The following is a 16,029-nucleotide window of genomic DNA, read 5'->3' on the forward strand; positions in this document are numbered from 1 at the left end:
TTTTGATAAGCTGATGGTCAACTGGTATTTGAGAAAAGTTAAGAAGGTGAAAACTGTTATTTGTGCTTACCTCTTCAGCCAGTGAGTAGAGAAGCCCTTTGAGGAACTATAATGAGTTCCTCATAGCACACAGACAGATGTGCTATGTCCCGGCAAGGGAAGTATCCAATGGCCAGGTAAGTAGATAAAAGAGACAAAGCAGAGCAGGAGGTCTAAGGTTCATGTATTAATCAACATCGGGGAGATCTGAAGAAATTGAAGCAGCGGGTAGGCGATGGGTTGGTTCTAACATTGATTGATCAGAAGTCTTCATCAATTGAAGGATCAAGGGCGGTGTAACTCGAGAACAGAGACACAAAGCCAAGGAATGAGAAAGAAAAGGAATAATTCTGAAGTTGAAGCTGTTTGTTTCCTCAAACTTCAACTTCCTTTGTTCTTGCCTCACAAAGACAAGTTTCAGTCTTAAGGCACTCTTTCTTCCCTGGATGCCTAAGGAGGTCTTACAATGTTAAAACAAATAGCTGAGTCGCACGATTGCTGGAACAGGGCAAACACATGATTTCCTGGTGGAGGTAGTTCTTATATTGATCACTTAAGCCAGTCTTTTCATAAAATATTAACATTACAAGGCTTAGTTAGAAGATGTTAACTGCTGAGAGCTCTGGTGAGGTCTGAGTTTATGTTGGACTGTAACTCCAACATAATATTTTTCTTTTAAATCAGTAAACACAAAGACACGTTTCCATTCTGCTAGAGAGGAAACTTCGGGATATTATTGTGGAACACCCTGCAGTTATTGCACGGTAAAGAAATATTCCTCATTTTAGTCTAGCATCTGAAATTTCACGTAGATATAAAAGTACATAAAGTATATAAAAATTTATATAAAAGTATAGATATAAAAGTATATAAAGCATATGAAATTTACATAAAATTTATACTAAAATTTTATATAAAAATTATTGTCAACATTTCATGCCTCCAACTTTAACTTGCAGCCTTCAGAGTACAGTCAGTGTGATGTTTTGCCCGGAGACTATTATTATCCCAAATGAGAAGGAATGTGTGGTACTATTAGAAATGAATACGTCAAGCTATAGTCAAACACCAGGAGATAAATAGGTAAGTATGAGAATTTTTCAAAGATATGTCATTGCATTAGAATAATACTTGGGTGCTCAAATGGCAAAGGAGACCCTGGCAGAAGACCCCAGAGGATGCTTCCCCAAATTATATAAAATGGGAAATCAAGGTCTACAAAGACTTTTTGAGGTTTTGGGTTTTGTTTTTGTTTTGCACTGGATATTTAAATGAAACATTATCTGTCAATTAATTCACTTACAGTTGACCCTTGAATAACATGGGTACTAGTGGCACTGATGCCCCCCATGCAGTCAAAAATCCCTGTATAACTTGATTCTCCCCAAACTACTAATAGCCCACTGTCAACTGGAAGCCTTTTTAATAGCATAGCCAATTACACATATTTTTAAAGTTATATGTATTACATACTATATTCTTATAATAAAATAAGCTAGAGAAAAGAAATGTTATTGAGAAAATACATTTACAGTATTGTACTGTATTTATATAAAAAAAGAAAACTTCCTATATGTGGACTTATGCAGTACAAACCTATCTTCTTCAAGAATCAAGTGTAGTAAAATTCCACAAAACCTTTCAAATATAAATGAGATACAAAGTGACTAATATAGTTCCTGTGCTCTAGGACTATATATAGGGAAGAGACAGATGTATAAAATTAACCATAATTTATGGCAGAATGTGATGAAATCAATTATAGAGTCAAATCAAAATCTGTATGTACACAAGAGAGCATAATTCCCACCAGAAAATCAGAGGCGTTTTCTTAGAAGATAAGGGGTTTGAGTATTTGAACAGAGTTTAAAAAGTTAGGCAAAGTTTCACCAGTCAGAGGCAGGGAGAAAAAGAGGAATTCAAAGGGATGGTATTGAAGGCCTGAAGACAGTAAATGTTGAGATCAGGTAAGAAGTCTAGTGTGTCTGGAATGTAGGGAATGAGAACAGTCATGTGACATTGAGATCACAGAGTGCCTAAAATGCGAAACTTAAATTAGTTGCATGATATTCCTTGAGAAATGGCAAGTCATAAACATATTTTAGTGAGTGATAGAGTTGTTTTTTATTTAATCACCTTCCACTCAACATGTCAACTATACAACTCTTCCTTGATTTCATTACTCAGATGACAGATTGCAGGTTTTGTCTGTTTTCAGAGAATTACCCTTCTTTCCCTATTCCTGACAGCTTTTCTCTTTAGATTCTAACTTTTGACATTTGATACATAAGCCTCTGAACCATAGTGTTTGTGTTGAATTATTTGATCAGGCATAAACTTGTATTTGTAGATTATCAATATTTGTTTTAAATCTTGGTAATACCGAGCTTATCCTGTGACAAAATTTTGGCATGAATGTTAACATTAGCTAAATGCTTCAAAGTCAGTCTGATTCACTTTACATTAACCTGATTTTAGCATGAGATCCACAGAGATTACTCATCTAGCATCAAAATATGATGTAGAAATAAGATAACTGAATTGACATGTATTCCTTAGAGCAACTCTATCCACTATTTCTTTCTTCAAAAGAGTTTTGACAGCTTGTCAAACATTTTCTTACAAAGAGTCATCATATGACTGCCTTCATCAAACTACCTGTCGGTTCACACTCATTCAGGCTTAAAACAGAATCAGTGTATACCCATTTGTTTCTAGCGTTGTGAATAAGAATTGCTCAATTCAACACATCCTGAAAGAGAACATGGTCCAATGGATTGAGCTTAAAGTGTAGGCATCTATTTCTGGCAGGTTTTTATTTTTATTTATTTATTTATTTTTTATAGACTTGTCATATATTTGAGAGGATTTTACTTTACTTCTGCCTAAATTCTCTTGTCCAGTCCTAAACTTCCTTTGTGGTATTTGCCATCTGTCATCAAGAAGGTGATGCTGATGTACAAGATATGATCTATAGAAGAGAACATTATTTCTAAAAGTTTTTGGAAAGATATTTATTGAGAAATAAATTATTCTCCATCCTCTTCTCTAGTTATAAGTTCTTGCACCCTGATTCATTGTGCAGCTCCAAATTTAAAAGAGTGTTGGGGTGCTGGGTGGCTCAGTTGGTTAAGCATCTGCCTTCAGCTCAGGTCTTGATCCCAGGGTCTTGGGATCAAGCCCCAAGGCAGGCTCCCTGCTCAGCAGGAAGTCTGCTTCTCACTCTCTTTCTGCCTCACCCCTTGCTACTGCTCTCTCTCTCTCAAGTAAATAAATAAAATCTTTAAAAAAAATAAGAATAAAATAGTTCTCATTCACTCTTGTTAAAATTCTTGTCACCTTTTGCCTTTGTTTTCAAGATGTCAGTTCTGTCAAAGTAAAATGTTCCATATTACATTTCTATTTCTTTAGGACAAAAATGAAATCTAAGCTATTTCTGAAGGAAAAAAAAATTGTTACACTGGATGCTTGTGTGCTTTTTGTCTCTCTTTCTTTCTCTGATTCTCTTTTTCATTCTTGAGAATCATTACAAAAATATGTGCTTTCATGAAATACCCCTACCCAATCTTGGGGCTTATATATTTTTTCAATATTAATTTTTGTGTCGATAAACTTATTTACCAGTTCAATTTTACTTTTTGAATATGTGTGAAAAATGGAAGATGCACCACTTTATCTCAGCACACCTTAATCCTTACTACCATGAAAGCAACTTCATTTAAGTTCTACATGCATCTCAACTTATTTTAAGAAACAAAATAGTGTATGATCTATCAATAAGGAAAATATTCAGTGTAAAATTATTTTTCAATTGTATGATGCCATACATGTTTTCATTATTGGCTATTATTTTAAATAATTCTTTGCAAGTTTTCCCATGAAAGAAAGAAGTTTTAAAACTGGCTGCCAGGATTAATTTTTTATTATTTTTTTATTTAATTTTTTTAAGTCAGGAGTAATTTTAAAACCCAGAAGAAAAAAGAAATAAGAAAATATGAAATGTCAAGAGTAAAGATGGTCAAAAGTGGCTTCTTAGTCCTCTTAACTGAATGGTGAGTGATCAATGGAAATCCTTTGCAACCTTTGATGAAATTATGCATCAATTCCATCCTAACCTTTTTTTAAAGTTTTTATTTATTTATTTGACAGAGCGAGACACAGTGAGAGAGGGAACACAAGCAGGGGGAGTGGGAGAGGGAGAAGCAGGGCTCCCACAAAGCAGGGAGCCCGATTTGGGGCTCAATCCCAGGATCCTGGGATCATGACCTGAGCCCAAGACAGACACTTAACTGAGCCACCCAGGTGCCCCCTATCCTAGCCTTTTAAGAGAACTAGTGGCAATTACTTTATATTTCTGTGTTAATCAAATTCATTCTTTCGCTATACTATGCATAAGCATATTGAGTCCATTTATACCTAAAGTAATATAATTGACTTTTTTGGTTTGTTTTGTTTCAAGTTTTTATTTAAATTCTAGTTAGTTAACATAGAGTATAATGTTGGTTTCAGGAATAGAATTTGCTGATTCATCACTTATATATAACATCCAGTGCTCATCACAAGTGCCTTCCTTAATACCCACCACCCATTTAGACATCCCCAACCAATCCTCAGTTTGTTCTCTGTGGTTAAGAGTCTCTTACAGTTTGCCTTCATCTCTGTTCTTTCATTTTTTATCTTCCTTCCCCTGTGTTCATCTGTTTTGATTCTTAAATTCCATACATGAGTGAAATCATATGGTATTTGCCTTTTTCTGACCGACTTATTTCGCTTAGCATATTATACTCTAGCTCTATCCACATCATTTCAAATGGCATTGTTCCAAATTTAGTTATTTTTGATAATGCTGCTATAAACATCAGGGTGCATGTGTCCCTTTGAATCAGTATTTTTGTATCCTTTGGATAAAACTTAGTGGTAAAATTGCTGAGTCATAAGGCAGTTCTATTCTTAAATTTTTGAGGAACCTCCATACTGTTTTCCAGAGCGGCTGCACCAGTTTGCATTCCCACCAACAGTGTGAGAGGGTTCCCCTTTTTCCACATCCTTGCCAAAATCTGTTCTCCCCTCTGCTTAGCCATTCTGACTGGTGTGAGGTGATAGCTCATCATGGTTTTGATTTGTACTTTCCTCTTGATAAGTGATGTTGAACACTTTTTCATGTGCCTGTTGGCCATTTGTATGTCTTCTTTGGAAAAATATCTCCATGTCTTCTACCTATTTCTTAACTGGGCTATTTTTTTTTTTTTTTTTTGAGGGGGGGACTTGAGTTTGGTAAGTTCTTTATGGATTTTTGATAATAGCCCTTTATCAGATATGTCATTTGCAAATATCTTCTTCCATTCCATATGTTGCCTTTTAGTTTTGTTGATTGTTTCCTTTGCTGTGCAGAAGCTTTTTATTTTGGTGAGGTCCTAATAGTTCATTGTTTTTGTTTCCCTTTCCTCAGGACAGTTGTTTAGTAAAAAGTTGCTAAGGCTGATGTCAGAGAAATTGCTGGCTATTTCTCCTTGAATATTTTGGTGGTTTCTCACATTTAGATCTTTCATCCATTCTATTTTATTTCTGTGTATGGTATAAAAAAGTGGTCATTTTTTTCTGTGTGTATCTGTTCAGTTTTCCCGATAGTATTTGTAGAAGAGACTATTTTTTTACCCATTGGATATTTTTTCTTGCTTTGCTGAAGATTGGTTGACCACATAGTAGTGGGTCCATTTCTGGGTTTTCTATTCTGTTCCATCGATCTATGTGTCTCTTTTTATGTCAGTACTATACTGTCTCAATGACTACAGCTTTGTAATATAGCATGAAGTTGGAATTGTGATGCTTCCAGCTTTGCTTTTCTTTTTCAGGATTGCTTTAGTTACTTGGGGTCTTCTGTGGTTCCCTACAAATTTTAGGATTATTTGTTCTAGCTCTGTGAAAACTTGCAACAATCCTAGAATACGTTTGACTTGGATATCACTATTGAAAAATACTACCACTTCTGATAGATTTGACCAATCTTTCTGAATGTCAGTTTTAAAACTTAAGAAACAATTCAATTGGTATCTGGAAAGTAGGTTTCTGAAAAGTCTAGGCAGTTAGTTCTTCAGAAAATATTTAAGTCTCAGTAACAGGGAAGCTCTTGATTTTCTTTGGATTTGAAGCAACTATTGTAAAATAAATGGATTGTTCGCAAGATTTTTGAGCATTTCTTTTTCTGTATTTTCTTATATTGTATTATGCTTGCCTGAAAACTTGATAACTTGTTCAGATTGCAGAACCTCATTGCTATTCTCTTTCAGGGATGGAAATGCATTTCTCTCAGTAAGTAAAATAGTCTATAGCAAAAAGATTTGTCCCCTTTGAATATGATTCACTATCATCCTCTCTCCAAAATCTATGAAAATTCAAATTGAAAGATATTATTCTTTTAAGCGATGACATAATTCATACTCATAATTACATATATTACATTTGAAACCTGCTTATTTTTCTGCATCCTAGAATGAAAATAATTTGGTTGGTGCGATCCTTTGTGATCTCTAATACTATTCATTTAAGCTGGTCTTTAGTTATAAAATTTCTCTATGCTTCCTTTTTTCTAAAGTTCCAAATAACCAAAAGTTTTCAAGGAATAGGAAGATGCCATTACATATAGATAGAGAGCATATCACAAAGACCAAATAACAATACAAAGAAACTTAGATTACTGATTTTCCTCTCAAGTAAGTATTCACCTAATTTTATTTGAAGACTTTAATTTAGCAATGCTGCATACACATCAGACACTCGATTAAACCTTGTTCAATAAATGAATGAACTCCAGATAAAACTTGCATTTAATTTTTTAAGTTTAGTTTATTTCATGTTATATTAATGTATTTTACTATATCATTTTAATATGTCCAGATAATTTTATTACTTTGTCAAAGAGAATTTTTTCATAATCAGTTTATTTTATAATGCACAGATTATGAAGTAACCATACTTGAAAGATCTTACATAATAGCAATGAATATTAAAAAAACAACTCATCACTTTCCACAAAACATGTTTTAAACTAGTTCAAATTGTTTCCTTAAAATTTTAATATTTCTTTAAGTTACTAACTCAAAACTTTTTTTGGTACCTAAAGACTAAATTAGGCAATATTTCTGGTATCTCTAAGGCTCATAATAATAAAAGTTTATGATACTAATACTATAGAATAATGTTATATTTAGGAAGGAACCCTTATATTTAGCTTGTATTAAAAGAGAAAGGTAACATACATCTAGGGGATATATCAATTATTTTCTATTCATAGATAAAGTGTGTTGCAAAATATTATTCAATATTACATCTACTTAAATATCATTTTGTTTCAGTGATATTGTTATACATAGCCTTTATGTCAATAATGTTATATTATGTATTCCTATTAATGTTCCTATTAATTAATTTTAACATTTAAAATTTCAGAACGAACATACTTTTCTCCAGAAAAAAGGTTACCAGATTACTTACTTCATTGAACGTAATTATTTTATACTTTAAGAAAGCATAATTATTTTATGGTTTAATATGATCTTAAAGATAATACAGCTCTCAACTCCTGTTGTCTCGTTTCCCTTTCTTGTACTCACATTATACATGGATATTGAGGATGGATGAAATTATGTGTGTTAAAGGTCATGCTATTATTATTGACAAGGAGACAACCAAAATAACTGACCTGCAATTTGTGTGTTTTTGCCCACTACACCATTCTATTTCTTCCCAAATTTGGAATTTTTAAATGGCAATGACTTATGGTGAATCCAAGTCTTCTAAGCCAAATTTCCCTTAGTTCCTTTTAATCTGTGCATGAGTAATATGACTAGCAAATTTGGTTGAGATAAGGGGCATTCACAAAGTTCAAGGGACATGTTCAAGACTGTGCATATACTTAGCATAAGAGCCAGGATCATAAATCAAACGTAAGACTCTATAGTCAGTACATCTTTCACTATATCTCACAGCTTTTGGTCTAAACGTGCATTCAAGCCAGAGCATATTACCATGCTGGGGGAAAGGTGAGGGTAGTTATGGCCAAAATACGTAAATGAGCACCTGCTGAAGACCACCAGAGCCATCTGCTGCTTGGATTCTCATACTCACTTGCCAACCTCTTAATGCTAGCTTTTTCTCTCAGTTTTTCAGAATATGAAGAGAGGGCCACATTCTGTACAGATTTTAAGGCATTAACAATCATTGAGATTACCTCATAATGAGCTTGTTGAAGAAGGATCCGCTTGATTTAGTGTAGTAGGGTTGGTCCCAAACTGCTTGAAAACTCTGTGGGTCATTCTTAGAATGCAGCTTACAAGAATACTTAAAGTTGGCCTTATGGATTCTCAGTCATTCATTCCAGTATTCATTTCAGCATTGGCCATAATTCTTGATTTATGATTCTAGGAAACTTTACAATCTAAATTTTCAATTCAAATCAGTGTAGTCAATAAATACTTCTCCTAGTCTTATCAGCATCTGTGAAAAAGCCCTTTAGAAGATCATTCACTTGATATTAACATTATAAAAATAAAGCAGAGTCAGATGGAAAATTGGAAATACACAGAAAAGAAAAAAACACAGAAAAAAGAATAAAAGACACAAGTAATAACAGACATGACTGTTCAGTTTAGGTATATATTTTTCATTATGAGTGTATTTATAATTTATATGTAAATTTTAAAATATAAGTAATATCACATCAATGTTATTTACATATATTCAAAACATAGTTAGTTACATCATCTCTGGTGTACGAATTTTACCATTTAGCAATATGCCATTAAAAATGTATCCTTCGGGGAGGAGTCAAGATGGTGGAGAAGTAGCAGGCTGAGACTACTTCAGGTAGCGGGAGATCAGCTAGATAGCTCATCTAAAGATTGCAAACACCTATAAATCCAATGGGAGATCGAAGAGAAGAAGAACAGCAACTCTAGAAACAGAAAATCAACCACTTTCTGAAAGGTAGGACTGGCGGAGAAGTGAATCCAAAGCGACGGGAAGATAGACCGCAGGGGGAGGGGCTGGCTCCCGGCAAGTGGCGGCGCAACGGAGCACAAAATCGGGACTTTTAAAAGTCTATTCCGCTGAGGGACATCGCTCCAGAGGCTTAACCGGGGTGAAGCCCACACAGGGTCAGCGTGGCCTCAGGTCCCGCAGGGTCACAGAAGGATCGGGGGTGTCTGAGTGTCGCAGAACTTACAGGTATTAGAACAGGGAAGCCGCTACAGAGACAGAGCTGAGGAGTGAGCTCTAAGCTCGGGGTTACCTTGAACCGGCCGGAGGCCAGGGTGACGGGAGTAATTGGGTGCTGTTCTCTGAGGGCGCACTGAGGAGTGGGGCCCTGGGCTCTCGGCTCCTCTGGGCCAGAGACCGGGAGGCCGCCATCTAGTAAAATTTACAAGTCTTAGTGACAAAGAGAAGATCCTGAAAGCAGCCCAGGAAAAGAAGTCTGTAACATACAATGGTAAAAATATTCGATTGGCAGCAGACTTATCCACAGAGACCTGGCAGGTCAGGAAGAGCTGGCATGATATATTCAGAGCACTAAACGAGAAAAACATGCAGCAAAGAATACTTTATCCAGCTAGGCTATCATTGAAAATAGAAGGAGAAATTAAAAGCTTCCAGGACAAACAAAAACTGAAAGAATTTGCAAATACCAAACCAGCTCTACAGGAAATATTGAAAGGGGTCCTCTAAGCAAAGAGAAACCCTAAAAGTAGTAGATCAGAAAGGAACAGAGACAATATACAATAACAGTCAGCTTACAGGCAATACAATGGCACTAAATTCATATCTCTCAATACCTACCCTGAATGTTAATGGGCTAAATGCCCCAATCAAAAGACACAGGGTATCAGAATGGATAAAAAACCAAAACCCATCTATATGTTGCCTACAAGAAACTCATTTTAAACCCGAAGACACCTCCAGATTTAAAGTGAGGGGGTGGAAAAGAATTTACCATGCTAATGGACATCAGAAGAAAGCAGGAGTGACGATCCTTATATCAGATCAATTAGATTTTAAGCCTAAGACTATAATAAGAGATGAGGAAGGACACTATATCATACTCAAAGGAACTGTCCAACAAGAAGATCTAACAATTTTAAATATCTATGCCCCTAACGTGGGAGCAGCCAACTATATAAACCAATTAATAACAAAATCAAAGAAACACATCGACAATAATACAATAATAGTAGGGGACTTTAACACCCCCCTCACTGAAATGGACAGATCATCCAAGCAAAAGATCAACAAGGAAATAAAGGCCTTAAATGACACACTGGACCAGATGGACATCACAGATATATTCAGAACATTTCATCCCAAAGCAACAGAATACACATTCTTCTCTAGTGCACATGGAACATTCTCCAGAATAGATCACATTCTTGGTCCTAAATCAGGTCTCAACCAGTATCAAAAGATGGGAATTATTCCCTGCATATTTTCAGACCACAATGCTCTGGAGCTAGAACTCAATCACAAGAGGAAATTTGGAAAGAACCCAAATACATGGAGGCTAAACAGCATCCTTCTAAAGAATGAATGGGTCAACCAGGAAATTAAAGAAGAATTGAAAAAATTCATGGAAACAAATGATAATGAAAACACAACGGTTCAAAATCTGTGGGACACAACAAAGGCAGTCCTGAGAGGAAAATATATAGCGGTACAAGCCTTTCTCAAGAAACAAGAAAGGTCTCAGGTACACAACCTAACCCTACACCTAAAAGAGCTGGAGAAAGAACAAGAAAGAAAGCCTAAACCCAGCAGGAGAAGAGAAATCATAAAGATCAGAGCAGAAATCAATGAAATAGAAACCAAAAAAACAATAGAACAAATCAATGAAACTAGGAGCTGGTTCTTTGAAAGAATTAATAAGATCGATAAACCCCTGGCCAGACTTATCAAAAAGAAAAGAGAAAGGACCCAAATAAATAAAATCATGAATGAAAGAGGAGAGATCACAACTAACACCAAAGAAATACAGACAATAATAAGAACATACTAGGAGCAACTCTACACCAACAAATTTGACAATCTGGAAGAAATGGATGCATTCCTAGAGACATATAAACTACCACAACTGAACCAGGAAGAAATAGAAAGCCTCAACAGACCCATAACCAGTAAGGAGATTGAAACAGTCATCAAAAATCTCCAAACAAACAAAAGCCCGGGGCCAGATGGCTTCCCGGGGGAATTCTACCAAACATTTAAAGAAGAACTAATTCCTATTCTCCTGAAACTGCTCCAAAAAATAGAGATGGGAGGAAAACTTCCACACTCATTTTATGAGGCCAGCATCACCTTGATCCCAAAACCAGACAAGGATCCCATCAAAAAAGAGAACTACAGACCAATATCCTTGGTGAACACAGATGCAAAAATTCTCACCAAAATACTAGCCAATAGGATTCAACAGTACATTAAAAGGATTATTCGCCATGATCAAGTGGGATTTATTCCAGGGCTGCAAGGTTGGTTCAACATCCTCAAATCAATCAATGTGATACAACACATTAATAAAAGAAAGAACAAGAACCATATGATACTCTCCATAGATGCTGAAAAAGCATTTGACAACGTACAGCATCCCTTCCTGATCAAAACTCTTCAAAGTGTAGGGATAGAGGGCACATACCTCAATATTATCAAAGCCATCTATGAAAAACCCACCACAAATATCATTCTCAATGGAGAAAAACTGAAAGCTTTTCCGCTAAGGTCAGGACACGACAGGGATGTCCCTTATCACCACTGCTATTCAACATAGTACTAGAAGTCCTAGCCTCAGCAATCAGACAACAAAAGGAAATTAAAGGCATCCAAATCAGCAAAGAAGAAGTCAAACTATCACTCTTCACAGATGATATGATACTATATGTGGAAAACCCAAAAGACTCCACTCCAAAACTGCTAGAACTTGTACAGGAATCCAGTAAAGTGTCAGGATATAAAATCAATGCACAGAAACCAGTTGCATTTCTCTACACCAACAACAAGACAGAAGAAAGAGAAATTAAGGAGTCAATCCCTTTTACAATTGCACCCAAAACTATAAGATACCTAGGAAGAAACCTAACCAAAGAGACTAAGAATCTATACACAGAAAACTATAAAGTACTCATGAAAGAAATTGAGGAAGACACAAAGAAATGGAAAAATGTTCCATGCTCATGGATTGGAAGAATAAATATTGTGAAAATGTCTATGCTACCTAAAACAATCTACACATTTAATGCAATTCCTATCAAAGTACCATCCATTTTTTTCAAAGAAATGGAACAAATAATCCTAAAATTTATATGGAACCAGAAAAGACCTCAAATAGCCAAAGGAATATTGAAAAAGAAAGCCAAAGTTGGTGACATCACAATTCCGGACTTCAAGCTCTATTACAAAGCTGTCATCATCAAGACAGCATAGTACTGGCACAAAAACAGACACATAGATCAATGGAACAGAATAGAGAGCCCAGAAATAGACCCTCAACTCTATGGTCAACTCATCTTCGACAAAGCAGGAAAGAATGTCCAATGGAAAAAAGACAGCCTCTTCAATAAATGGTGTTGGGAAAATTGGACAGCCACATGCAGAAAAATGAAATTGGATCATTTCCTTACACCACACACGAAAATAGACTCAAAATGGATGAAGGATCTCAATGTGAGAAAGGAATCCATCAAAATCCTCGAGGAGAACACAGGCAGTAACCTCTTCGACCTCAGCCGCAGCAACATCTTCCTAGGAACTTCGCCAAAGGCAAGGGAAGCAAGGGCAAAAATGAACTATTGGGATTTTATCAAGATCAAAAGCTTTTGCACAGCAAAGGAAACAGTTAATAAAACCAAAAGACAACTGACAGAATGGGAGAAGATATTTGCAAATGACATATCAGATAAAGGGCTAGTGTCCAAAATCTATAAAGAACTTAGCAAACTCAACGCCCAAAGAACAAATAATCCAATCAAGAAATGGGCAGAGGACATGAACAGACATTTCTGCAAAGACGACATCCAGATGGCCAACAGACACATGAAAAAGTGCTCCACATCACTCGGCATCAGGGAAATACAAATCAAAACCACAATGAGATATCACCTCACACCAGTCAGAATGGCTAAAATTAAGTCAGGAAATGACCGATTCTGGCGAGGATGCAGAGAAAGGGGAACCTTCCTACACTGTTGGTGGGAATGCAAGCTGGTGCAACCACTCTGGAAAACAGCATGGAGGTTCCTCAAAATGTTGAAAATAGAACTACCCTATGACCCAGCAATTGCACTGCTGGGTATTTACCCTAAAGATACAAACGTAGTGATCCGAAGGGGCACGTGCACCCGAATGTTTATAGCAGCAATGTCTACAATAGCCAAACTATGGAAAGAACCTAGATGTCCATCAACAGATGAATGGACAAAGAAGATGTGGTATATATACACAATGGAATACTATGCAGCCATCAAAAGAAATGAAATCTTGCCATTTGCGACGACGTGGATGGAACTAGAGGGTATCATGCTTAGCGAAATAAGTCAATCGGAGAAAGACAACTATCATATGATCTCCCTGATATGAGGGATAGGAGATGCAACATGGGGGGTTAAGGGGGTAGGAGAAGAGTAAATGAAACAAGATGGGATTGGGAGGGAGACAAACCATAAGTGACTCTTAATCTCACAAAACAAACTGAGGGTTGATGGGGGGAGGGGAGTTGGGAGGGGAGGTGTGATTATGGACATTGGGGAGGGTATGTGCTATGGTGAGTGCTATGAAGTTGTAAACCTGGAGATTCACAGACCTGTACCCCTGGGGATAAAAATATATGTTTATAAAAAAATAAAATTAAAAAAAAATGTATCCTTCCATCCAGTATTATTCTTCAACATTGTTAAAACAGTTTCATAGTGTTTTGTGATTCATAGTGAATCATGATTGATTTAAACATTGCCTTTTTTTTTTTTTTAAACATTGCCCTTTTAATACTTAGGTTGCTAACAGTCTCTTTGTTCATATTAACTTCTGTGAAAATCATTGCATATATATCTAATAATTTCTGTAGGAAAATCTTTAGGAATCTTTAGAAAAAGTGGATATTGCTATGTCAAAGAGTATGAAATTTACTCCTAACAGATAAAGACTTTTTATGGTGAGACTTTTGAGATGACTTCATTATCCTTCTTTTTTTTTTTTTTAAAGATTTTATTTTTTTATTGAGAGCGAGCATGAGTGAGAGAGAACAGATGCAGAGTGGCAGAGGGAGAGGGAGAAGGACACTTCCTGTTGGCTGAGCAGAGAGCCCAACAGGGGCCTCATAATCATGACCTGAGCTGAAGGCAGATGCTGAACCAACATAGCCACCCAGGCACCCCTCACCTGCTCACCAGAGCTTCCACTCTTAAACATTTACTGTGTGCTGAGTTCACATTACATGGATTTTCTTTTTTATTTTATACAACAGAATCCTTGCTGTTTACTATTATTATGCACAATTTACCAATTGGGTAGAATATAACTCAAATTTTAATTTATTATGTTTTAACCTGCTTGATCATGTCAGAGGTATGTATCCTTATGTTTTACATAGCTGGCTTTATGTGCCTTTACTTACTACTATTAATATTCCCATGTGCTTCAAAGATCTTTTATTTTTCTAATGTAGAAAGGAGCAAGTTAGAAAACCACCCTGTTAACTCCCTCATGCACTTGTGACAAAGACCTTCCTTCAACCAAATCGTGGATACAACTGCTTCCTACCGTTCTTTTCATTATTCTCTTGGGCCATTATTTGCAAGTCAAGTGAGTAATTCATAGGTGTGTGTTCATTAAGAACCACTGCATGGAGTCATTCTCTCTTTGAATTAGACACCAACAAACAGAACTGATTTCTAAAATAATTGATGAGAATTAATTTTACTACCAAATAGAGATACTATAGAGGAGAATTTGGAGAATGATTAAGAAGTGCCTATAATGAAAATCGTCATACTACATATTACATTACATGTAATGTTATATATCCCATATTCAAGACTATGTTAACAACAAACTTTTTGGTAATGAATTATAATAGCTTAACTGATAATTCTTTTTTGACTCATGATACAGAATTAAGCAGAAAAGGACTTCTGAAAATATGGTATTTCAATATTAAATCATTTTATGCAAATCATTTCATTCTATTTACTTTTTATACTTCTAGTAAGGTATTTAATTCTCCTGTGTTGGTTATGTCAGGTTACATGTCTATGCTTGTCAATGGGTAATAATAAACATTTATTAGTGACTTACTTACCAATAATAATGTTTTAACCAGAATAACTCAATATGTTGTTCTTTCTATACAAGGATCAATAAAATTGTAAAATAGATGCAATAAACCAGATTCTTAAACATATACTAAATTAAGAAAAATAGTTAAGTGAATTTAACATTCTCAAGAGTATTATTTGCTTATAATTTCAAAAAATTACCACTTTTTTACTGTAATTTGAAAGACAGCTAAATAAAATTTTAGTCACCTCTCTTGAGAATTCATTTTTAATTATCATGCTTCTCTAATTAAAAATAAAAAAAGCTTTGTAGCTCTTAGACCCATAGTTATATTTTGTGGTTTACAATGTTATTTCACTACAAAGAACACTTTTCGGGGCGCCTGGGTGGCTCAGTGCGTTAAAGCCTCTGTCCTTGGCTCAGGTCATGATCCCAGGGTCCTGGAATCGAGCCCCGCATTGGGCTCTCTGCTCAGCGGGGAGCCTGCTTCCCTTCCTCTCTCTGCCTGCCTCTCTGCTTACCTGTGATCTCTGTCTGTCAAATAAATAAATAAAATCTTAAAAAAAAAGAATACTTTTCAAGTTATTTTCAATGCTTTCAATACTCTAAGCTTTTAATAAGAGTAGTTTTTAAAGATTTTATTTATTTATTTGACAGAGAGAGATCACAAGAAGGCAGAGAGGC

At 35.6% G+C, this 16,029-nt stretch overlaps 1 long non-coding RNA gene across 2 annotated transcripts in view; it reads left to right on the forward strand.

The window, feature by feature from the left end:
- LOC125080461 (uncharacterized) overlaps positions 1 to 15,635 on the forward strand; it is a 41,306-nt gene extending 25,671 nt beyond the window's left edge. For both annotated transcript variants that reach the window (XR_007121398.1, XR_007121399.1), the window contains 3 exons: positions 79 to 176; positions 999 to 1,122; positions 14,735 to 15,635. This is a non-coding gene — a long non-coding RNA (uncharacterized LOC125080461). The remainder of the gene's footprint in view (positions 1 to 78; positions 177 to 998; positions 1,123 to 14,734) is intronic.
- Positions 15,636 to 16,029: the final 394 nt, after the last annotated feature.

This window comes from Lutra lutra, chromosome 11 (assembly GCF_902655055.1).
Source record: "Lutra lutra chromosome 11, mLutLut1.2, whole genome shotgun sequence".
Taxonomy (NCBI): domain Eukaryota; kingdom Metazoa; phylum Chordata; class Mammalia; order Carnivora; family Mustelidae; genus Lutra; species Lutra lutra.